Below are 22,716 nucleotides of genomic sequence, written 5' to 3' on the forward strand. Positions count from 1 at the left end.
GAGCCCAGCACGGCATTTTAGTTTACCCTACATGTGCATCTTCATCCGAGGGACACCTGGATTCCAGCCATGCAGCCAGTGAGGTTTATGTGCTTCATAGTCACGTGCAAAGCATGTACATAATCAGAGGCCAGCCCTCCCTTCACCTGGGCACTCTTTTTCTCAAAGAAAAGCAGTCATCCCTGCTGCAGGAATGTGTCAGACCAGGGAGTTTGGCCCTAAATAACACTTTGTGATCTCAGGCAGACTGGAGCTCAGCCTACCCACCTGTAAAACAGGTTTAATGGTAGTTGGTTTTTTAATAGAAAAGCTGGGAGGATTACTTCATGTCTGAGATCTCTAGATGAGAATTGCTGAGTGGCAGAGAGCAGTTTAAAAGAAAGCTTAAAACTAGGGCCAGAGCAGGCTAGCAGTCCAGTGAGCAGGTAGAAATGACTACAGAAGCTGCACTGTTCTTGTCTCATTACCCAAGAGCCTCAGAAAGTCTGGGATGCAGATGATTCACAAACCAGAGAGTGCTTTTGAATTACTTATTAAGTAGGATTCATGTTGCTTTTACTGCTCTGGGATGCACAAGGTTGGGCTGCAGAATCCCTTTTGCCATCTCCTCAGAGTGAAATGTGGTGGTAATGTAGGGCTCACTCACTCATGTATCTATCACAGCTGTATTTTTGCCTCCACAGAGCAGACCAAAGGCCACTGAAGAAGTACATGAACCTCCCCGTAGCTGCAGTAAGCTATGGATCAGACCTCAGTAAGCCAACAAGAACGTGCAGGTAAACATGCTACAGCAAGTTCACCGGCATGTGCCGATCTGCAGGAGAGGCAGTCTGAGTGTGCTCCTGAAAACCAGGAAGATCTTGTCTAAGAAGGCAGCAGCTTCCTGCTTAGTCCTCACTGGAGCACACTAGTGCTGCTTAAAAGGGGAAACGGAGCAGCTCTGAACCCGTTCCCTCTCCCGTGCACCGTCCCAGAGAAGCCAGAGGAAGGGTATTGCTTTACTCTAAATTCACTTTGTGATCATGTAAGTCCCCCAAATCCCGCTGCTAGTAAGCTCCAATGATTAAACAGCTCACTGAAGGGAAAATACAGCTAACACCTTCTACCCCCATCAAAACGTACTGCTAATGAGAACTGGGAAATCACTCAGTGCTAATACAACATCTGGAGATTACCACAAGCTATGATAGTCAATGGCTGAAATTCCATCAATCACTTTGATTCATGTAACATTTGTCATCAGTGTTTTTGTATGTTAGCCTCAGTATTTCCCCAACTGAAGTCTGCTGACTGAAAGTGGGAAACACAAAGCCATGAATCTGAAACCGGAGAAGAAATTTGCAATATGTTGCTTTCGGCATCTCAGCTTAGGAATCTTGCAGGAGGTCTGGCTTCTGAAATGTTCAGCGTTGGCCCCTGAAAGCCCTCAGGGAGCATCTGGTGATTTGCACACACACACACACACACACACACACACACACACACACACACACACAACTGCTGAGCTCATGAACATCTGCCTGAAAAGTTACCTAGAAACATGCAATGGACCTGCACCAGTCCTGCAAGATGCAAGTGACTGCAGGTCCTCTTCTGCTTTTCACCTTCCCTGATGGAGAAGCAGCAGAGGAAAGGGGATGACCAAACTGCAGACAAAAACCCCAAGGTGCTGTGGTCAACTTTATGGCTTCAGTGTGGGAAAGCTCTGTAATAAGGGAAGGGGTAACTGCTGGCAAGAAGAGAATCCGTGTGAAATAGGTGTAGAAATACCCTGGAGAGGTAACTATGTCATGTTTCTGACTGAAGGGATGATTTCTAGCCCTGTGTTACTCTTGAAGGTATTTGTATGGTAGGACTATGCCCTCATCTCTACTAGGGATCTCTCAGGACAGCCTAGACAGGATAGTGACACAAGAGCAGAGCCTAACTGCCAAGGAAACCTTTCCATATTTAACCTAGGTCTCGCTTGATGTGGGAATACTGCTACCACCATAAGCTTCCGAGGAGCTCTATAACTCAGGATCTTTAGCTCTGACAACGAGCAGCTGCACTGCAGGACAGTGTCTACCTCTGCTATAAATAACCTCAAGGCTGAGGTCACCTATGGACTTGGTTACTGCAGCAGCCTGTATTTGAGGAAATCTCTGAGAGGGATGGAGGGGGAGCTGGAAACACTGCACAAGGGCATCAGGAAGAGGCTGCCACAGAGGAAAACAGCTGTCCATAATGGAAAGGGACCAGATAAGCAAGCTTTACTAAGGTTGGGTAGGAATAGAGCATACACTGGTGTGTTAAGGGCACTAAGAAGCACAGAGATGCTGGGAAGGCTGGATTCTATCCTCCTCTCCAGTCTACAGAGTAATTTTATTTTATTTTTATTTTAAAAAAAATTATTTTTATTATTTCTGCTTCACATTAGTTTTACTTGCTTGCACAGATAGAAACCAAGGCTCAGGGTATCTCCTCACAGTAGAAGGAAAACCAGAATTTAGTGAGGGGCTTAACAGAAGAGAAGAAAAGGCTCAGCAGCTTGAGCATGATGATGAGAAGAAGGGCTGCATGGCAGGGTTAGAGACAATGTGTGGCCAGTACATTAAAAAAACAGTCAAAGTAAAAGGAACCAGTAGTTTAACTGGATAAACACAAATGTCTTTAATTCTATCTAGTTCTACCATGTGTGCATGCCTGAATCATGCTGTGCAACACTGCTTTGAAATTTCTGCAAGAAAGAGATGTAGTTAGCAATTGTTCTTTGATGCTTAGGGGAAGAAAATCAGCATTAGCTGATGAAGAAGAAGACTATTTTAAAAAGAATACCAATAATCTTAGTGTCTTCTCCAGGAGAACATGTGGGATGGTCTGAGATTTCAGTACAAACTCATCTGGTACAGAGAGGCCCAGAACTACACAGATAAATCTGCTGCACATCAGTGAATGCAGAAATGATATAGAGCACAAGACATCCCTTAGCAACTCATCCCACTTCCACTCTGGAAATCTGGCTCCTGCCAGCAAAAGTGACAGATGACCCAGAGCATGGTAAGTGATCCAAACTGCCCCATAAAAAAACCTGGTAGCATATCAGTTGCAAAGGGTTCAAACTTTTCTGTAGAGTTTGAAAAAGAAAATCACATGGGGACTAAATATCACAAGGGCTTCTTAACAAAAAAAAAAGGCTTCCAGCTTCCACAGACCTGAGTTATTGCTGTATGAAGACGAAGGCAAAAGCCCTCTCTCAGAGTGCAGTGATCTGAAGATCAGGCTCCAAGGGAATGACTGACATTCCATTCAGGCTGACAGCTAACAAAAGCTCCTGTACATATGCCAACAGGCCACTGCCAGGAAAATCAGTGTGGCTCCCAACTTGCAGATTTCTGCATTACCAAGCCTCCTACTGTAGTTGACCCTTGCTGATCTATGCTGGCAGGCACAACAGAAAGTGGAAGGAGACACAGGACCTCACCAACCCTGGCAACTTTTGATGCGGTGGGGGCATTTCTTGAAAGAATCAGTTTCATTTCTAAGTATCTCAGGCTCCAGATTCACCACATGATCAGCTACAACTCCCTGGAAAAAGCACAAATAGCCAAAAAGGACATTTGCTGGGGGCTTAAGCAAACACCCACAGGAACAAATGGGACACTGCAGAGGGCACTGTGCTTCAGATCAGACTGAAACTAGCAGGCACCTAGAAAGCCACACTGCTAGTAAATACCCAGAGATCAAACCCTTATCTTATCTCTCCCCCCTGCTCACCCCACACAGCAAAATCTGAAGTCAAACCATCCCATTATCCACTCAGGGGAGGACCTCATGTTACCAAGTATTGCATACCACATCTAGGGAGATGGATAGTTGTTCAGTCCCACTGTGTCTCTAGAAGGAGTCTGACTGGGAAATGACCAGTCTTTGAATATGCCTTGTGTGTGTGTGTATGTGTGTGTGTGTGTGTGTGTGTGTGTGTGTGTGTTTGGGTTGTGGGGTTTTTAATAGCAAAAAAAAAGGAATCAGCAGCTGTCTGTATTTTTAACTATGGAACATGAATCTCCTTCCACTTCCAAGCTCTGATTACAAAGTCTTTCATTTCTGCGATTCCAGAGCATCATCTCTGCAAGTTTCTATTCTCAGTTCAAAATTGACCAAATCCAACTGTTAGCAAAATTTATTTCAGTCAACAGGAATCTTTTCTCTCTCTAGTTTTGGTGGGGCTTGGGCCAGGCACTTGGCAAGATGCCTTGCTTATTTTGAAAAGGAAATTCATCATGAGAAAGATCTTGTCCTGGATTGGATAACCCTCCAGAAGTGACAACTTTTCTTGCTCTGCTCAACAAGAATCTTCTGCAGCATTTTTAATGGTTTGGTTGAAAGAAGCCTGAGCACAATTATTTATTAGAATTTAATCCAATATTGATGCCATTAATATTTGGGGATTAAAAACAAAGTGGTCCCATTCACTGCTTCAGTCATCTGAAGCAGTGCCATGTCTTTGGAGATTATATAGAAAAAGATTTTGTTGATTTATTGAGGATTGATTAATTAATTCAGTGTTTTCTTTTGTTAATTGATTATTCCAGGAGATCTTTCCAATTCGGTGTCAGTCTTAAAAACCCTTTGCAGTTAGACTGCTGCTTCCAAGTCTTAGGTATCTCCAAGGTCCATGGGGCCCTTGAGATGACAGTACACGCTTGTGGCATTTAACACTTGTGATGTCTCTTGTGGCTCTCTCTTGGTACAACCTGCAGTAAGGACAAGTCCACTGACTTTTCCCAGTCTCTAGGAAACTGTGTTAAATTATAGAGTTGAACAGTTTTAGCTTGGTTCCTTTGAGATGACTTTCATTTTTCTCAAGGTTTCTTTGTGTTGCAGTAGGCTCAGATTTTTCCCAAGTCTTTTATAGTCAGTCACTCACAGTACAGGAATTCATTGTCAAGAGTGAACTCTAGCTTTGCATCTCACATAGATTTTTCTGATACATTAAGAGTTTATTTTCAAAGGTTTCTTTCCAAGTCAGGGTTTTCTAATTGTCAGGGTTTGTAATCTAGCAGTATTTTCTCTACAACCTCACCAGGAAGCTACAAGAGAATTGTCCATGAGTCACGAGAACTTTACCTGTGAATTCAGCTAGGCCCCAGGCAGCTCAGAAAGCTGGCCACTGTTTCTCAAGCATTAGTACTAGTGCATGAACAGCATAAATTTTAACTGGGAGAGAGTGTTTTTAAAATAGAAGGGGGAGCATACACTTCAGTCCATCACACAGTTGGAGCTGTGTTACTTGTGGCTCAAGTCAGTAATCAAGGGATTAAGAAACTTTCAGCTTGTCCTTCACTTTCCAAATCTGACCCACAGAAGACATCCTTTCCAGCTCCAGAGTAAAGCATACCCTAGCCCCACTCCAGATGTACAAATGAGCCTATCCTCAGCACAGGGCAGTTTTCTGCTGGCCTCTGTGCACAGACAACAGTTTCAAAACTGTCCTCCTCAGAGCTAATAAACTCAGCTTTTCCTTCCTCTCAAAGTGGTAACTATGACAGTTTCCCCTCTCTGCCCTCAGCTGATTCCCTTTGTCATTTATAAATTCACTCACTTACCCAAGCAAGCTGAGTGGAAATGAGTCTGTCCTTCCCAGAAGCATCCCTGTAAAGAGAATGGGTTTGAAGACAGACCTTGCAAGCCTATTCCATCCTTTGTCCCAAGTAAATCCAAAATACTTACAGATCTGCAGACTTACTTCACTTAAAAAAGAATAAAGGAGGACAGTAAAATAATGGAGACTGTCAGAGAATGCAAACCAAATTAATTTCAGAAGCGGTTCATCCTTTACTGCTATCTTCAGAGTTGCATCAGCTTGGAGGAAATGGATTTGTCTTTGTGTTTCTGAGAATCCAGCCTTGTTTCAATTCTTCTGAACACTTCCTTCTTTCCTTCTGACTGCACTTCAGCTTTGATCCAAGTATCAGATAGGCCCACGAGGCAGATGACTTGCACTGAATTGAACACAAACTTCTACTGACAGGTTCTGCTACCTAGATGATGCATGACACACAAGTGCACAAAACTGATAAGGTCTCAGCTTCTTTCCCTGTTATCGTAACAAAGCACCTTGTAATGATATATTTTTTAATGTTCCATAAGCTGGTTGCCATGGCAAGTTACTTGTGTTACTCTGTCAGATACTACAAGGAAACAATTTGCATCCCCTAGAAAGACAGACATTTTTAAAAGTTGATTACTTATCAGTTTGCTTTCTGCCATGACACTACTCATCCTCTAAGCTCAGGGAGAGATGAGCAAGAAAACATCCCAGTATGAGAAAAGGACTTGCAGCTTTCTTGAGTCTAGTGTATCTTCAGGAGGATTAAATTTAAAAATCATGAAGAATATGATGCAATAGGGAAGCAAAACTCGCAGAGATCTCTGCTTTTCTCAGTATGCTCTTGAGACATTGTCAGAGGGAGCACAGTGACAGAGCCTTCCTTGCAAACACTCCAGGAAAGTTTCAGTTACACAGAAAAAGCATACATCCAGGAAAACAGACTAGGGTGAGCTCAAAAGCCATGGAAAAAACCAGAAAGCAATCTGCATGATTAAAAGTCAGGCGAACTTGTAGATATGGTGACAACAGGAGACCCAGAACAACAATAGCAACTGACACCACTAATCTACTTTCTGTGGCTGCTGAGAACTAATAAACCCTCCAGTATATCAAAAATATATGGTGATATCTGGATGTATTTAAGTATATATCCTTGCGAAGCTAAAAAAATTACTGTTACCGACTTTGCTGATGATTTTGAGGATCACAAGAAGACCTTTTCATGTTCTTTTGAGTTTTTTACACTAGGGAGAAAGAAATAATAATTCAACTTAGGTGTTTCTAGTAAAAATAACTCCAAAAATACTATAATTTTAAAAATGTAGCCTTGATCTGTAGCTGATGAAGAAGTTCAGTTGCTCACTAAGCTCTTGGCATGTCTGTATGTCACACACTGGACAGCTAAGTTTATGTCTTGTCTACAACTCACCTCTTACAGAAGTTAAAGAGGGGGTGAAAATACCAACGAGTTAATTTTGGGTCACAGCACCTACAAAAATCAGTAATGTACCTTTACAGACTGAATTTAGAGTGTTGGTACAAAAAGCCATGACAGGATAAGCATGTCGATGAGTTATGGCCTTCCAACTACAAGCTACATACAGTTTGGTGAAAACAATCATGAAAAATTGAAGGTATCGGAATTGAAGGTATTTCAACTCCACATTTTGTTTTTGGAGTTTTACTGTGGCAGTAAGGACCCAAGATACTCTCACTTTCCTTTTCATTGTCCTGCATGCCAGTGGACCCAGTACTTGGTTAGCCTTCCTTTCCTGTCAAGCAAGGCTCACAACAGTTAGAGCACTGCAAGCCAGACATTTTACAAGAATTAAACTCAAATTTAGAGAAAGAAAGGAATAATCTGCTCAGGAAGAACAGTTTTTTACAAACAGAATGGTCTATGACCTCAGAAAGTGTAAATTTGTGCTCTGACAAAAGCAATGGAGTTACTTGGCTTTGCCACGGCTGAGGATCTAGTCCCAGTATTTTGTTTTTTTAATCAAAAAGTAGAAGGGGAAAGAAGACACTTTTAAGCTATTATCACTCTCTGTGTCTTTGCAAGTCTGTGCCAGCACCCCTCTGTGATTGTGTGGTTATGACTCACCAATAGGTGATTCCGTCTCTCTTCCAGCAGTCTGCAAACAAACAGTCCTCAGGTATCTTTCAGCCTGATGTGATCTGGCACTGAAGAATGAGCAAGAGACAGGCAGTTTCAGTCTCCTCTTCTGGTGTTTCTTGGTTCTTGTAGGTCACTGGGAAGCCCAGGGAGCATGAAACTAAGGTTCCCCCATAGCTGTGCCGATTTTACTACCTATTTGGAGCTTGCTTCCTGCCAAGTTCTTCTGGGCCACCTAGGTACCAAAAAAATCCAAGCCTGTTTTCAGGGTGCTTCAAAAAGCAAGATTTCTGCATGCTCCAGTAGCCTGCCTGCTCGTTAGGAACGGCTGAAACAAGACGAGACAGGTAGGCCGGAGAGGCGGCGCACGGTGCGTGCGTGTGGCTGCCTGTGGAGGAACCCATCACCTTTGTGCGTGCTGCTCTGCCCCCGGCTCGCTCGGGAGAGATGCTGGCTTTCCGTGAGCGGCGGCCCTCGCCTCCCTGCAGAACGGAGAGGTCATTCAGAGTCAGGAGGGCTTGTTAGAAGCAAGGGAAGAGTTTCGAGGTAGGTTAAAGCTTCAGCCTTTTTGTTTGGACCTGTCTGTTTGCGTGCTGGTTTTTGGAAAAGTGCTCTGGCAGGTTTGTTTGTGCTGGTGCAACACGCTTGTGAGACCTGAGAAAACCTGCACAACTCTCTCTACAGGTATCCTTAGAACGTGTTTAATCTGCTCTTGATACAAGCTCTGCAGGGCATGAGCTTTCTTTTTATTATGTGTCAAGCACAGTATCTAGAACAATGGTTTTTAGATCGATTTTCAGATTACTAGATACTTTTCTAATGGAAACAATAAATTGTGAAAGTGTGCTTGAAACTTATCTCAGAGAGAACAGTGCTTTTCCAGTAACAGGAGTGTGTACTTTTTGACATCGTATTCTGCATCAAAGCTTGATTACTTCTGCAAGCTGCTAGAAAATACAGTGACTATGCAATCCACTATCCAGTTTCCAAATAGTAATAGGGGAATCACAGTGCCCAGAGTAGAAAATGTCTGGTGTACTGCGACAGAATGGGAAGCCCAGCACTGACAGACCCGATTTCAGGACATGAAGCTTGAGTCCATCAATATTTACTAGCTCAGCTTCAGCGGCGCTCCTTGTGGCACCCAAACAGGATCAGACGAGAGCCTTTCGACACGCTTGGACCTTCATCTGAAATTGCAGTAATTCTGCTCAGACCGTGCACATCTCTGCTGCTAAGCCTAACTGAACCGCATCTGCCTTATACAGAGCCAATTCAGATGTCTTTTCTTTTGTGGCCTTAATTGCACTTGAATAATTTGGAGTCATCTATTTTTCTAGGCATTTCCAGGGGCCAGATAAATGCGCCCTGTGAGCCGAGTTTAGCACATCGCGTTACCAGGCAGGACCGTGACTGGCAATCAACGCTACATTTCAGGGGTCTCTGTTCCCCCTCCCCAGAACGCCTCCGTGGGGCGCCGACAAAGGCAGCGCAGCCCCGGGCAGTCCCGCGGGGAAGGGCGGGCTGCGGGAGCGGCGGCCGCCAGGCCTTCCCCTCCCCTCGGGTGCGGGGCGCTCCTGCGGAGGGGCCGCCGCGGAGCGGGAAGCGCAGACGAGTCCCGGAGGGGAAAGGACGCGACCCCGGCGGCTCCCGGGGCGCGGGGAGCGGAGACAGCAGGGGTCACCCGCCGGGGCGAGGCAGCGCCCGGCCCGGCCCGGCCCCCCCCGCAGCAGCCGCCGCCGCCGCCGTCGCCGCCCCAGGGACCGCCCCGCGGCCGGGCCGCGGCGGGCGGGCGGCGGCGGTGATTGACAGGCGGCGCGGCCCACCCGGAGGGCGGAGGCGGCGGGGGGCCGCCAATCAGGGGCGGCGGGCGGGCGCCGAGCGGCGGGGGGGCGGGGCGCGGGCTGGGCGTGTGCCGCGGCCGCCGGCGGGGCGCGCTCCCGCTCCGCTCCCGCTCTCCCCGCACGCACATTGTCCGGGCGCGGCGGAGGCACAGCGCCCCGGCGCCCCGTGCCAATGCGGGGCGGGCGCGGCACGCCGGGGGCGCCTCCACCACCGCGGTGGAAACTTCCCCTCGCCGCCGGGCCGGCGCGCGGCTGAAGCCCCCGGCGGGGAGGAGCGGAGCGGGGTTTCGCCCGCCTGGGGGGGCGCCTCGTCTACTTTGGTTTTTCCTACATTGGAAGGGCAAAAGCGAATACTGTTACCCGGCTTTAAACTTCCGCGCTCCGCTGTCCAGGACGCGCATCCCGCCCGGCGGGGTGGGCGAGCCGGTGAGTGACCGCCGGGAGCGGGCCGGCGCTGGGTCGCGGTGGGTGGGACGCGCCGTCGCGCACGGGCAGCGCCCACCGGCTCGGCGGGGACGGGTCGGCAGCGCCGCCGCCACCTGTTAGCGGGGCCGTTCCCCCCGCCGCCAAGTTCGTACCTCCGCTGTGCTGGGGCCGTCCCCGCCGTGCCCGGGGCGGCGGCGAAAAGGGACGGACTCTCGGCCGGGTGGGCGGCGGCGGGGCCCGGGGTGTTGGGGGCGTTGGCGGCCACCCACCTGCTCGCCCGGCCGCGCCATGACTCTGCTGCCTGGGCGCTGCCTGCCCACCCGACCCCGGCAGGCCACCGGGGTGGGAGGGTGGTGGGGTACCACCGAGCCGCAGCCTCTGCACCCCATTCGCCCTCCATGCTCTCTGCCCTCCAGCCCCTGCCCTCTTTCTGCACCCACTGTGCACTCCTCCTGTCCTCCTCCTCCCAAGCTGCAGCCCTTTTTCCTTCCCTCCCTTGCCGTCCCGCTCCCCTCCGTGTCCCTTAGCTGCTGCCGTGTTCACCTCCTCTTCTTCGCGCCCCCACTTTGCAGCCCACTGCGCCCGTCTTCCCTCAGCCCCTTGCATCCTTCACACTGCTCCTGTGATGCTTCAAAGGGGGAGCACCCGCTCTGTGCCAGAGCAGGTACCTGCTGGGCTCTGACACCCCCCAGGAGAGGCCAGCTCCATGGCGGTGTCAGGCGTCGCCAGGCCCGGAGCGAGGCGCGGAGGGGGCAGGCAGGTGGCGGAGGCGCAGGTATTTGTGTGCAGCTTTGAGCGAGTGAGCGAGGTTCCCCGCTCTGCGAGCATGCGGCTCTGCGGAGCTGGTGACACCTCCCTCCTCTCCCTCCCTCCATCCCTCCCTCCTAGGGACGCTCGCCGCCGGGGCTCTGCGGCGTGCCGGGGCTTCCTGCGCCCTGCCGAGGGTGTCGCGGCGTCCGGGGCTGCAGCGTCTTCACCCCAAGTGAAGGTGCATCTGATGGCTCGCTTGGCCCATACAGGTCCTGACTGGGAATGTGTTTTAAATTGCCTCAAGCAGTGGAGCGAGCCTGGAGACAAAAGAGATGATGAGAAGTCAGAGTGGACTGGCGAACTCTGGAGCTGCTGGAGAAATGCTTAGGACAGCTGGAAACAGGACTGTGCAGCAGGAATGGCTTGTTAAGCCATTGCCTGGCAAGTCAAGCCATTGACTATTTCGGTGTCCTAAGTTGGATGGTCATATCTCTTGTAGCCTGTGATGTGCAGGTTGCTCCTGGGTAGGTCTTTGAAATGCAGAAAGGATACGAACTCCTGGTGATGCTGTGTTAAGATGTACTTCAGTCTGGTTGGCATGGGTAGGATGTGCAGCTTGGAGCAGGAACTGGTTTTGAATGGAGGAAAATACATGAGGTTTGGTGTGTGCTCAGCTAAAGAGTTGCTGTAGTCAGAATTGCTGATGTGTTTATCCTTCATGGCTCTGAAGTATTTTAATTCTACAGCTGGTGATTTGTGTCATTTTCCCAAGTGTTTTTTAAGACAGCCATGTCTGAGTCCATGTGTATCACCCCTCTGTGTGTCTGGTCCTTGCCTTCTCGTAAAACGTTTTTCCTGTGTGATTAATAATGTGCCAACTGCTTCTTTTCAGCACTGGGGAGGCTGATGCTGATTGATTTCCCTCTTCAGTCTTCTCGGTGGGTCTGGAAGCTGATGGGTGTTATCACTGCAGAAAAGTCTGCTTTTGGGTGGGAGCTGTCAGCATGTCTTTTTTATCTCAGCGAACCTCTTACTTCTTTTAATTAAAAAGAGATGAAGTATGCGTGGTAATACCCTTCATGTTTACATAAAAATGATCTCGTAATTAGCAATAATTATCTCAGTTTGGGATATTGCTGAGATATTTAAACAGGACTTATGACCTGAGGGACACTTTTCCGGCCCCAGGGAGTTGCTCTTCTTGTGGTTCTCTCCTGTGGTGAGTTTGATTCTTGGCTGCTGCCAGTGGTGAAGGTGGAACAGCAGTGGGAGTAGCCTCGTGTTCCTCTGCTGTCGGCCTAGAAAGCCATGGCCATGCTTTCCTTACTGAGCCTGGTTCTGCTCCCCACGGCTCCTGGCAGCCCTGCCACCATGCCTGTGGAGATGCTCTGCCTTTGATGGCTTTCACCCCATGGTCTGACGATTCTCAAGGGGACTTCGCTGTTGTCTTGGGGGAGGGGGATAAAAACAGGCTGAAAAATTGCCAAGTGACCTTTTTTTTCCTGGTTCTCCCAGGGAGGTTTGGAGAAGGCTGCTGATAATGTGGGAGACTTTTCCCTGTGAGAGTAAAGATCCTGAGGCATCCTTGTCCATTTTCACCTGACTTCCTTTCTCTTTAAGAGTAGCAGTTCTCAGGTCAAACGTAAGCATTTGCTTCCAGGCTGGATATGGCTCCCACTGCCTTCCCTCCTTCTACCAGTGCACCCCAAATTTACCTTTCTATTAGGCTGTCCTTGGACCTCACCAGATTTTCTTGGGGTGAAAAACCTTTATGGGGTAGAAAAGTTGGGGGAAACATTCAACAAAATAAAATCAAGACAAAAAGTACTGCCTATAGAGAAGGAGTCCTTGTGGGAGGGTGGTGATTCTCTTCTGTCTCTCAAGATGAGTTATACAGTATACTGTATTTTTGTCAGTCTAGGAAAAGCAAAATGGTTGTGCTTCAAGTAATCTTTAATTGTAATTTATCCCCAGCTTTCTGTTTCAACATTTTTGAACTGTAAACTTAGAACCAGAGCTTATTGAGCAGCAGATAAAAATGTTGAACATATTTGAATTTTACTTGTATTAATCTAATAATATATTAATGACATGATATTTGATCAGCTCTATACCTGGCTGAAGACCACAAGCTAGTGTTAATCAAACAAATTATTTGACAAATATGGATGAGATTAAATAAATGATCTATTTGCCAACTGCCGTTCAGCTGATCTGTCATGGTTTGTTCCTTGTTCTCTTATCTTTCTCTTCCAGTTTTCATTCCATTTTTGCATGGTTGATCTTTTCCTGAACTGTCCCTGATATCTGTTTCATTTATCTCTTTTGTGTCATGGTTTTCCTTCCATTCTTTCTTCTGTCTCTTTCTTGAAGCTCTCTTTCCATGCTTTTTGAGTCTAAATTAGCCTTTTTTCCTTTTTCTCTACCTTCCTGGTGGAGTTTTTTATTGAGCACTTCACAGTCAGCTCATCTAAATCTGGTATGTGTTTAAACCCATAAAAATGTAGGACTGAACCCAGACTCTGAGTATGAAGATGTTTGCTTGGTGGTAATGCTTCTCTGCCTCTCCCCGTGTTTTCTGGCTGTTGCAGGAAGGGTGTTCCTGCAGTTCTGGAGGATGACTCCAAATCCAATAGATGACTCCAAATTATTCTGGAGGTCCCAGCTCTCATTTTTGCTTGTGTTCTCCTTATGCCTCTTGCAAAAGTGAATTTGACTTTGTATCTTAAGAAAGCAACCAGGATCAAATGGCAGCCCTTGTGTTGTTCCCTGGTTGTGTATCTGTATGCAACCTGCTTCCATCTGCTGTCTGACCAAAACCAGCCTTCCTGCCAGGCAGTTTTCCCTTCCTCCTGGCATCATCCTTCCTCCCCACTGGGTTTACAGCCAGGAGGTGTCTTTCAGTAGGGCAAAAGGAACAAGTGCTTGGACGTTTTCTGGTTTAGCTATTACTTGCAGAGTCTGTATGAAATTCAGGTTGATGAGGGTAGGTGGCAAGAGGTGAACAGGTCATTGTGCAGGTTATAGTGCATGACTGAGCAGTCACAATATTCAACTTTGATCTAGTATTCAAAAATGAAAGTCTCTTAAGAAATGAAGTTTCTATTCTAAAGAAGACTTTGTTTTGTGGTTCGGTTTTGGTTTTTTTTACCCCTGCATGAGATCTAGGGGTGGGCAGGATAATTCAAAAACAATGAAAGGAATAAAAAACCTTGTCTTTCAGGGGAGGAAATTTGCTCTGCCTTGGCAATAAAGCTCAGGCAGTCCAGAGGGGTGTGATGGGAGTGCTCAGAGTGCGTGATTCGCCTCCACTGATGGCTGCAGTGATGTTGCAGCAGTGCATGAGCTAAGCTGTGTATGTCATAGCTGACTGCTTGAAGTACTTGGAGTTATGCCACAATGCCCCCTTGTACCCTGAAGGAAAGGTCTGTGCTGTACTGAAGTGAACAGTTCCACCTCTCTGTCTCCGAGGGGGTTTGGGGAGCGCTCGGGTGCACTGATACAGCGAGCAATCCAGGCAGCACATTGTTGCAAAGCAGAATTGATTGGGGAGGATGGAGCCAAGAGGAATATTCTTTTGCAGTTAATTATTTACTGCAGGAAGAGAGAGAAGCTGATGATGTTTGGTTTATAATTACAGATATCCAGAGGTAAACGTTTCAGGATGATCCGGTTTATTCTGTGTCTTTGTACCTATTTCTCTGTAATGTGCGACCAGCACGACCGGCTCAGTAAAACCAAAACCCCATTATCAATTTCTCACCAGTGGGGTATGGTTCTATAGCTTCCTCTGTGTGGTGCTAACTGACTTGAATGCCTACAGAGAGAATAGTCTTTCCATGCTCACTGTCTTAATGCATGGCCTGCCTGTGGTGCCCATCTGACAGCAGCGTGGGCTCTTGGAAGAGCTAATCTCTGTGCTGAAAGATGACTTTGTGGTTAAAGCCACAGGATTGTGAACTGGGGAGTCCTGACCCCCCCATCTGGTCTTGGCTAAGCTGGTTGCTTATCTCAATGGACTTTTCTTTAGGAGGGATACTGACCTAGGAGATAACCAGCAAATATCCAGCCTATCTGCTGAAGGGGTAGGATGCCCTGGGTGAGGCACTCTGATGAGGCAGTGGCAGCCCAGGTACTTGTATAGTGCTGTGCTGTGGGCCAAACTTGAAGAGGATTTTTCCTTTTGCATTGCTAAATCCATTACAGATCACACTGCACTGCTTGTATTCATGTTAAATTTGAGAGCTGGTGGAGCTGAGTTTAAATGCGTGTGTGTGGGAGCAATAACTTGACGAATACAAAAAAGAGACATTGCTGCAATGTCTCTGGGAAGATGCCTGTACGTCTTCTGCTTGTTTAGCATCCTTGAGAGAACAGCAGACGTGAAGGAGAAGCTGTGGCCTGTGAAATGAAGAGGATGTCATGCTCTTACTGGGAGAAGAAAAGGAGCGAGATCTAAAAATCCAGGGAGTAGGAGTGAAATGAGGGATGCAGGTGTGCACAGCGGGGGCTGCTCCAGGCTGCCCTGCTCTCCCTGGGTGAGGCTCTGCAGAGAGAGAAGCAAGGAGGAGATCAGTGGGAAAAGGCATCGTGGAGGCTGCTGCTTTGCAGAGTGGTGCATTGGCTCTCCTGCTGGTCAGGGCTGAACCGAGGCATGGCTGGAAGTGCATGGGGCCATATTCCCTGAGAAAGGCAAAGCAGAGAAAAATCTCCAAAGGGTCTGGCCAGCAAGTGCTTGTGCCTGAGGCGAGCTGGGATCTTGTTTAGAGGCTTGCTGAGAAGTGAGCTCTGTTCATCAGCAGTTTTTTGGGGTAACAGGCAGCCACTGTGTCGGCCTGCTCTAGGATCACGTTGAGCACTCTGACACTCCGTGCTATCTTCAGCAATTCTGTGGCTTACATCCAGCTCTATTCAGCCTGCTTCAAACCATGTGTATAGAATAAGCTTGAATGTATAAATTTGGAGTCTTCAAATGATGGATTCCATCCCACCCCAGATAGCCACTTCAGAAGCCAGAGCAGTATTCCTGGTGTGGCACTAGGCCCTCTGTTTCTGTAGTGATTGTATCAGCCGTGCTTCTTCCCTGCTGATGGCTTTGCATTGGATGTCGGGGCTTAATGTTTTGTGAGGGACTAGAATTCCTTCTCCAGGAAAAGGCTGGGCTTGAGAAACCAGGCTTTAGTTGGTATGATAAATAGATAAAACAGTAGCTAATTATGTTAAGTCAATTAAAAAATCACTGTTTCTTGTATGGGACTGATCCTGGCTTGTGTGTATGCTAATTCTGTGGTTATTTTTTTTCATTGTCTCCCCTTGGATCTCTGTCTGTAGATACAATGGCTCTTTTTGGGTTCTACTCTGCTAGACTCCTGCTGTGAACAGCACAACTCTGCTTTGTAGAATGCAAACCTAGCAAATGCTGGTGAAAGCAGGAGGTACCTCCTGCCTGGTGTGTGCATGCACACCCCTTGCTTCCTCCCTTGTGTGCAGAGGATGAATACATAACCTTACAATATAACCTTGGTCATGCAAGGTTTCTCCCAGTCTTGTTTCTCCTGGCCTTTTCCTGATTTGCATGATATTGTAAGAGGCTAGTCGTTTTTTTCTGGAGGGCTTGTCCCACTTTCCACACAGGCAGCCTTGGGCGAGTGGTCTGCTCCCTGACCTGCTCTGACAAGCATGTGCTGGCTTCTTGCTCCACTGCTGTGGGAGGCAGGGTGAGGATAAGTGCTGGGGGCTAGGCAGGGGGAAGGACATTGCTGTGCTGGTTGGTGGTGTCACCTCCCATCTGGCAGTCAGTGTAGCTGCTGATGGATGAGGAGATACACACAAATCCCTGCTTCACTTTCTGCCTCATCGTTCTCCTGGGGTGTGTGGTGGCTCTCCTGAAGTCTTAGAGAGTCAGATCTGCTCTCCTCCTACGAGTACAGCTGCATCTCCTCCATTCTGCAGTACTCAGTTGCAGCTGATGGCTCTGTAGCTATGCTGGTGGTCCCTGTGATTTCCAAATATCAAGGTATTGATTCTCGAAGCATATGCACTGGAAAGAAATTACTGCCATGACCATGGTGGAGGTAGAAAGCAGAGGTGTGAGAGAGTCAGATCTAGACCTGGAAAAGTGCTTCACCCTCTGCTTTTCCACAGAAACAAGGCTATGTACTGGTGTGGCTCATAGTCACAGCGACATGTGCAGGGTCTCACCGGGTCTGTGGCAAAGCAGGGAGGTAGATGGATGAGGGTGGGAATCTCTGATTCATGAGCAAATTATAGCCATCTGATCCCCACAATTACTGCACCTGATTATCAGGGGCTGGACAAGATGTCCTCTGCTTCACATTTCTTCTAGGATGAACACATTAGTCTGTGTTCAGTAGACATGAGTTTATACCTCTGCTGTTCCTCTTCCTCTGTGGGGTATGTCTCAAGCAGCCACCCTTTTCCAATCTATGAAGTGCCCAGGCTTGGCTGCCCCTCATATCTGCTAGAAAGTGAAAAATTGCCAAGCATCTACCATTGCCTAAACCTGGGGCACCCACTGGGCAGGGAGAGGGGACACATTATTACAACCCCTTGTTTTACAGCTGGGAACTGGGGAATGAAGATTCACATTAACAGGAGGAGCCTAGAGCAGAGGTGAGAACAGAAATTGTTGTCCTGATCTGGCACTTTGACTGCAAGGCCAGCTTCCCATTTCCTTTGGTAACTGATGAATGTCAAAAGATTCAGCACCCAGCTATTGATATGTTGCTAAGCTGATCTTCTGATGAGGGAAATGTTTTCTTATCACAATGAACCCTGAGAAGGTGGGGGTTTGTTTCTTTTTATCATTTCAAGCAAGGCTGTCTTGACTTTTATTTTAATATTTTATGTGTCTGGTTGTAGAAATGATGTGAGTGGAGGGCTGGGATGGCAGTCCTTTGCGTGTCAGTCTTCCAGGCTGTAAGTGGGGCTTGTGTCTGAAGAAATGGATAGACATCCCCTGGTAAAACTGAGTGTCTTCTTACGAGTTGGTAAAACAGTAAGAAGATTTGCTCAATTGAATAGAAATGCTAGAGGCTCCTGGATGGGGATTGTTTTAAAAATCAGAGGGCTTTAGGATGTTAATTTGTGTTGGTGGTAGATGATTGCAAAATGAGCAATCTCCCTATTGGTCATCTGCACCAAGGCACTTTTTGTGGAAAGATCTAAAAAACAAGGTTTTTGAGGTTAAAAAATAAAATAAATGTCCCAGGGGGTAAAAAAAAAAGGTGGGTTTCTTCAAAAACCCTTTTTTTTTTTTTTTTACAAAGCAGTTTCCGAGGCACCTAATCTAATCTTTCCAAAACAAATCTCTGGCAGCCAGGGCTCATGTGTTTTTAAAAACAGCGTGGAAAGGAATGTATTGTGACAGTTTAATTTGTTGCTGAAATATGCACCCCCTCTGGGGTAATTCAGAGCAACCATGGAGTGGATGATAAACCTATTCAGGATGGGAGGTGAGCAAAGGGAAGCTGCTGAGATGAAACTGCCCATGCCAGAGGTGTAATTCCTGGGATTTAGGTTTGTCTTCCTCCTTTGATTCTAATGGGGCTGTAGCCTGTTTAAATATTCTAAGCAGGGCACTTGTTGCTGAGTCCTTGCTGTAGCAGCAAGGGAGGTTTTGGTGCTGATTCTCTGAGGGAGGTGGTAGGGAAGAGCCTCTGGTACTAGCCAGCTTTAGAGATGAAACGGGGAAGGATTACAGCCCATAAGGTGCAAGTCCCTGGCTGGGGATTTGTACAGGCCCAGGGCAGCTAGTTGGATTTTGTAGTCACCAATCCATGGATGCAAACTGAGCTGTGAAAGCTGGCTTGAAGTTTCTGCTGTTTTCAAGAAAAAAACAAGGCAATTGCCTTGGAAAGGGAAAACAAGGATGCTCTTGAGAAGGCTAAGGAAAGCCCTCCTGAGTTTTAGTGGAAGATGTACAGTTTAAAAAAAAGGATGTATAGAGTTGCTTATCTGAAGTGTGCTCCTTGTGAAGAGGTGGGAAGCTGAGTGCCTAGGAGAGGGCTGGGCTTTCTCAGAGCATGCTACTAAGTACATGCTTCTTTTGGCAAGCCCTGCAATTGCGTTGCAACAGGGTCGTGAGGTCTTGTTCAGGTTCAACTGAAGTTGGTTGAACTCTATTGACTGCAGTGGCTGGGCTGGTGGGCAGTGCAGCCTCTCTCAGGTCAGTTCAGGTTTTCATCTCCTTTGTTTCAAAGTCTCTGCGCCTGGAATTAGTTTATTCAATTTGCAGCTTAGTGCAATTACAGAAGAAATCCCTGAGGAGGAGAAAAAGAAAAAGAACACTGCCACTTGAACAGATCAGAATAATCAAATGGGTTGTGTTGTGGAACTGGGATGTGACTGGCAGCTGCTGTGGGGAGGTGGACAACCAGCAGTCACACTTTCTTAGCATGGCTTGCTCTCCTGGGGCATTGGGATAAAATACTCTTGGGATTAGAATGCAGAGAGATAATGTTTAAAATTTGACGTAGGAGCCTGTGAGCGTGGTGACAACTGAATGCTGGGGTAGAAGAAAAAGCTTTGCCAACAGTAAGTCACACTTCCAGGGAGCTGAATTAAACTTCTCATTTTCTTCTGAACCCTTCAGTCCCACTGTGGGTGAATGTTGTGCAATCTCTTCCAAGCTTGCTTTTTTCCCCCATTTGATTTGAGGGCCCTTTGTAGCAACTTATCCCCCATGCATCATGTTATCAGGGAAGTTATTCTGCCTGCAATCCCTGTCTGAGCTTCATTTTGTTGTTTTCTGTAGCACGGGGGCTGACGGCTTCACAGATCTCAGAGTACCTCCTCCATCTTTCCCCTGGCCAGCCCAGCAGCGTGACAGCTCCATTTAACATACACCATCTGCTTTGACTTCCTTCCCCTAGACTCATTATTTTGCAGTTGTCTGCATCAAGCTCCTGTGTTGCCTGCCCCAAAGGATTGTATATCAAAAGTCATGAAAAGGAGAAGAGTCGTCAAGGTTGGCCTGTAAATCCCAAGTCTACCAGAAGAAATGGCAGTCCTCTCTCATGTCCTGGACCTTGACCCAGCCCTGTTGCATGTGTTCATCCTTCCCTGCCTGTCATGGTGCATCTCTTGATGGGCACAAAGTGAGCCTTGCAGGCTCTCTGGGTTCTCACGGCACAAAGTGTTTGGTGCCTGCGATGTTTTCCTTTCTTCACCTGCTAACACTGAGGCAGGCTGAGACCTGCAGCTCTGCCTTCTCTTCAGCCATCCCCCAAAATTATTTGGATCCACTTGGAACATCATTACAGGGAAGGTGTTGTGAAGTTTTCCTGATGGTAAACACTTTAAAGGGCTTGGGCCTCTCATCTCCCACTTGAAGTGTAGTGTTACCCTCGGGCCTTAGGGACTGAAGTGCTTTCGTGTTAGGTGCAGGGTGAGATAGTCTCTCTCTGAAAAGCTTACCAGTAAAGTGCAAGATGGGGAACATCAGGGTGCAATTCTCCTGTCCACATGTTGGCATCTAACATCCCAGCCCCTCAGTCCCTGTATACAGGCAGCAGAGGAAGTGAGCACTTCCACCTCATCGTAATGCAGGTGGATACCTGAAACAGATCAGACAGACTGTGCTTGTCTCTGCTCATTGAAGATAGAGAGGCTCTGGGTGATGGGCTCTTGTGGCCATATCTGCACCTTGACGAGCTGTGCTGAGCATGCTGGGGTAGCACACAAAGGAGGCAAGACTGTTGAATGTGGTCTGTCCTTGGCTGTTTGATCAGGTAAGCATGTTCATCTTCCTTTGGTCAAGAAGCCACCCTTCACTTTGATTCCTTGCTGACCAAGAGTGCAGGAGACGGATGCCATCCAGACAGCAACTGGAAGACCGAGTTAAACACCTCTCAGAGGTGCTCCTAGGACAGAGCTCCAATCCTGTCCTAGCTCTGGAGCAAGGGATTTTTTAACCAAGTGAAGGCAGAAAGTGTAGGTATGAATGGAACAGTTTTGTCCTTGGTTCATCCTTTCATACTGAGGCCAAGTAGTTGCTAACATTGGTCAGGGATTACTTGGGTACTTCTCAGGGGCTCCTGACCTCCTGCATGTGCTCAAACAGGTTTCGTGTTGGAGTGGGGAAAAGACATGAGACATCTATACCTAGAGCTGAAACAGTGGCATGGGGACTTCCGATTGCAAACCAGCAAGTTATCACTTGCAGGAGCCCTCCAGTGCCTCAAAAAGGGCTGCACGTCTGGGTGTTCTAGGATTGCTAGATAAAACTCCTTCTGTAAGGGGAAAAAGAGTCTTTTTCCTAACACCGAAGCACTGCTACATGCCATATTGTGGCTTTGGAGATGATGGAGCAGGTTTCTGTAGATTGCATCCTGTTTGACCTGGACCTTTATGGTTTCTCTGAAGACCCCTGCATGGTCTGGAGGGAGCAGGTTGGAGGAGACCTAGAGCTGTTCTTGAAGGAACTAGAAAAATGAAGTTGAGCCAACTGAAAGGAATAAAGCCTCATAGCCTGGGGAGGATTTTCTTGACTGGCTGAGTTTCCCCTTTGATTTGGAGCACTTGTTCCATCATGCCTTTTGCTGGAGGAGAATTAGCCCAGTGGCAGAAATGCAGTATACTGGGCGTTTTGAGAGTGAGAAACCTGTCTGCAGCAGGAGCCCACAGAGCTTGAACTCAGCCTCTGAGTCCCTGTGCCGACAGCTGGTTGCAAGCCTGCTCAGTAGGGGGTGGTGCCATGCCAGTGTTTACCCTCCATCTCATGCCTGTGTTGTCAGCATGATTCAATGCTACGACCCTGAAGAAAGAAAGAGTCAGTTTTATACCCCAGTTTTGTTTGTTGTTGATACTCATGCTATAATTCCCATCACTTCAGACACCCCATAATGGTGCTCTGAAGAGTCTGTCTGCTGTGTGCACTGCAGTCGCTTCAAACTTTACAATAGTGGGAAGTCTGTTAGGGGTGAAATTTTTGACTGGTCTTAGGTGGGAAACACACATACTGTGCTACAGAAGAAGGCAAAAAAACCCCTGTAAATGGTGTATTTTCCTCACTTCACAATGCATCTGATCTCTCCCTGCTGTCTTTCCTGGCTCCATGTGTCCACCACAAACTTTTGTACTTTTCATCTCGTGCTTCTAGGAACAGAGAGGGCAAGTATGAAAACCCTCAGATTTTTAATTCAGTAAGGAAGGCATATCAGGGCTTGCAGTTACCATGTGTTTTTCCTCTGATACTTTCCTTGCTGTCCTTTCCCTCTGACCTTTGGTACAGTAAACAGCCAGCAGTGTTTGAAGAGCAGCAGGGAGGCACCTGGCACAGCATCGGGTCCTGCAGCTCCCGTGCATTCCTAGGTACATGCTTAGGGCTGGCCTCCTGCTGGCAGCATCCTGCTGCTGGCTGGATGCACCGTGACAAAACAGTACCTTTTACTTGTTAATTTTTGCCACTGACAGCATGCTGGTTGCCTTGTCAACAGGAGATGCTGTATAGGTCTCTGGAAGATTTGCAGCAGTGTCACTCAGCTGATTGCTCTCCTGGTTGAACAGGTGCACATACAGGTCTTTGAAAGCTGGCAGGAGAAACCAGGATCCATCCATCCATCCCTTTCACAAAGGTTTTGTAACTATACGACCTTTTAACTAATTTTCCTGACTCCCTAATAACATATATATGTAATTAAATCTAGGCAGACAAGGCCAAATTGAGCCTTGGGCTTGGGAAATTGTGTAAACCATCAAGTTGCCTTTTGTGTCCATGGTAGACCCAACCTTATTGCACCAAGAACTTCCTTAATATTTTACCTTTAGGGTGGGAAGAGAATTCCCATCTCAGGAAGCCCAGTTCCCTCCCTTTGGTAGTTCACCAAAGGCTGCTTTGTTTGTGATTCAGCTCTGCAAATACTGTCTAGTGGCTTGAGACTGGATGTGAATTTGGCTGCTATTATTTCCCCTGTGAAGGCTAGAGCAAGGGAGAGAAAACTGAAGTAGCTTGTCTTAGCCTAAGT

General features: G+C 47.4%; 1 protein-coding gene and 1 long non-coding RNA gene across 4 annotated transcripts in view; one reads left to right on the forward strand and one right to left on the reverse strand.

Annotated features, from left to right (window-relative positions):
• Nucleotides 1-3,987: 3,987 nt before the first annotated feature.
• LOC119702193 lies at nucleotides 3,988-9,422 on the reverse strand. Of its 2 annotated transcripts, XR_005257280.1 has the most exons (4): nucleotides 7,698-9,422; nucleotides 5,729-6,837; nucleotides 5,589-5,634; nucleotides 3,988-4,736 (listed from the first exon to the last, which is right to left on the reverse strand). It is a non-coding gene; the product is annotated as an uncharacterized LOC119702193 (long non-coding RNA). The 2 variants fall into 2 exon arrangements; XR_005257279.1 differs by lacking the exon at nucleotides 3,988-4,736 and having other exon boundaries at nucleotides 4,920-6,837.
• Nucleotides 9,423-9,600: 178 nt separating this feature from the next.
• Nucleotides 9,601-22,716, forward strand: part of HRAS (HRas proto-oncogene, GTPase) — a 40,166-nt gene continuing 27,050 nt past the window's right edge. Inside the window, exon 1 of one of the 2 annotated variants that reach the window (XM_038139809.1) lies at nucleotides 9,601-9,979. The gene's annotated coding sequence lies outside the window, so the exon portion shown is untranslated. The remainder of the gene's footprint in view (nucleotides 9,980-22,716) is intronic. The other variant, XM_038139808.1, reaches the window with a different exon arrangement.

Source organism: Motacilla alba, chromosome 5, assembly GCF_015832195.1.
Source record: "Motacilla alba alba isolate MOTALB_02 chromosome 5, Motacilla_alba_V1.0_pri, whole genome shotgun sequence".
Taxonomy (NCBI): Eukaryota; Metazoa; Chordata; class Aves; order Passeriformes; family Motacillidae; genus Motacilla; species Motacilla alba.